A 2,500-nucleotide genomic window follows, 5' to 3' on the forward strand; every position below is an offset into this window, starting at 1 on the left:
TCCACAAACATCATGGTCTTATGACCTTACACGTCGTACAGAACACTCAAGCTAGATCATTCATTGCCTGGACCAGTTGAAACACACAGCGAAAACTTCCTGAAGCCAGGAGCCGTTTGAACAATACGTATTGGTCAAGTACTGGCTTGGTGGACTGAGGGTGGAAATCTTTTGTTTTTCTTTTTTTTTTTAACATGCACACCTTGTGCCTTAACCCCTTTGCGTGCATACACACGCAGAAGTTCAAAGGAAGCATGTTAATGATCCCCGTATTTCATGTCAGCTTTCGGTGGGTTACGGAAATACGCCCCTAGATCGTCTCTTTTTTGGGTTTTATTTTATTTTATTTTATTTTATTTTATTTTATTTTATTTATTTATGTATTTATTTATTTATCTATTTTTAAAAAAATTTTTATTTATCTGTTTTTTATTTGTTTATTTGTGATCACCTTTGTTTTTTGTGGGTTTTCTTGTTTTGTTTTGTCTTGCTGTTGGTTTTGTTTGTTTGTTTGTTTTTTGTGGGTTTTTTTTTGTTTTGTTTGTTTGTTTGTAACGAAGTGCATATCTAGAACAGTGACAAAAATCTGTGCAGAATATGCACTATATATGTCTTATGTTCTTCTTTTGTATACGTCTTTTGTTTTGTTACACCTCCTCTTCCTGTCACGCATTAAGTGAATGCAATGTATTGTATTCCTACTGTTTTAGTCATGTTCAGATTTGTGCAGTGTAGACAAAAATTGAATGAATACAAATTATTTTGAACATTAGAACCAAAAAAAGAAAGAAGAAAAATACGAGATACGAACACAGCCAGCAAGCACACCTCCTACAAACGAAGTGTATGCCTGAATCTCGTGGTAGAAATGGTCGAGGGGTTGTTATTATCATCATTACGACCATTATCGGATTTTGTTTTCACCCTTGTTTTTTTTACCTTCCTGTCACTCTGAAAGTAGAAAACATGAAAGTTTCGAAAGCTCTTACAAAGATGCTAGTTTTATGAAAAGGGAGAGAGAAGAGAGGGAGAGAGAGATAGAGGGGGAGGGGGCGTGGAGGGAGAGAGAAATGTGTGTGAGTGTGTTCCTCCTCCTCTTTCTTCTTCTTTCTTCTGAGTGTTAGTAGATTTTTGCGTTTTTCTCTCTCTTGGGGATGCTGCAGTGTTGGTGGGGGAGTGAGGTGTGGGGAGGGGGGTTGGGGGGGGGGGGGGTACGTGTTCTCTGTGTTCAGCAGCCTCCGATAATTGTAACCCTGTCCCAACCACGGCAAGGCTACAGCACAATGGGCCTAGGAATCCCTCTGTCTGCCCCCCCCCCCACCCCCCCTCTCCCTCTAATTAATCCCTCCAGCTCTCACCCTCCCGGCTAGACTCCCACCCCCACCCCCACCCCCACTTCCCTTCACCCCACACCCCTCTTCCTCCACTAGGACCAATCTCACTCAGACGTGAAACCACTGGGGAATTAAAATGAGCATGCAGGATGGTGAAATTAAAAAGAAAGAAAAAAAAAGAAAAGAAAAAAATCCCTGAGGGTGCAAATTTCGCGTGGGGGTACACATCTGTCGAGTCACCGAGGCCGTTTTCGAAGCGATTGTCTGGCTGCGGGGGCTTCGCGGAGCAGCCACGTGCAATTTGACAGTGCGCACAATCGGAGGGGTCATACGGGGTCACGACGCATGTCTCCTGCTCTTATTGGGATGGGGGCAGAGGGGGAGAGGGTGTGTGTGTGTGTGTGACGGTTGGCTGAGAAGGAGACGTTGACTTGAAGGGAAATTTGTCAGATTTGAGTGAGGGTGGTTTGATGGAGAAGTGATCTTCAATTTGTCCTCTGTCTGTGTCCGTCTGTCTGTCTGTGCCTGTCTGTGTGTGTATGTCTCTGTCTCTTTCTCTGTGTGTCTGTTTCTCTCTACCTCTGTCTGTGTCTGTCTGTCTGTCTCTCTGTGTCTCTGTATTTCTGTCTCTCTCTGTCTCTGTCTCTGTCTTTGTCTCTCTCTCTCTCTCTCTCTCTCTCTCTCTCTCTCGTGTATGCATATGTATGATATGAAGTGCGTGTGCGTGCGTGCGTGCGTGTGTGTGTGTGTGTGTGTGTGTGTGTGTATGTGTGTGCGTGCGTGCGTGCGTGTGTGTGTATGTGGGGGGAGGGGGGTGTTGTGTGTGTATGTGTGTGTGTGTGCGTGCGTGCGTGCGTACGTGTGTGTGTGTGCGTGCGTGCGTGCATGCCGTGTGTGTGTGTGTGCGTGTGCGTGTGTGTACGTTCGTTCTTTTGCTTAACGTCTATCCACATTTGTTATTTTTGACGAAAAGTCACACTCTCTGTCTCAGTCTCTGTCTTTTTGTGTCTCTCTGTCTCTCTTTGTCTCTAATTCTGTCTGTCTAGCTGTCTGTCTGTGTGTCTGTGTCCCTGTCTGTCTTCCTGTCTCTGTCTCTCTCCAGGCAAAAGGGCAACCATGAGTCTTGCGAAAGCTTTTCAAAAGTATAAAGAAATGTCAAATGCAGT

This window comes from Babylonia areolata, chromosome 31 (assembly GCF_041734735.1).
Source record: "Babylonia areolata isolate BAREFJ2019XMU chromosome 31, ASM4173473v1, whole genome shotgun sequence".
In the NCBI taxonomy this organism is placed as follows: Eukaryota; Metazoa; Mollusca; class Gastropoda; order Neogastropoda; family Buccinidae; genus Babylonia; species Babylonia areolata.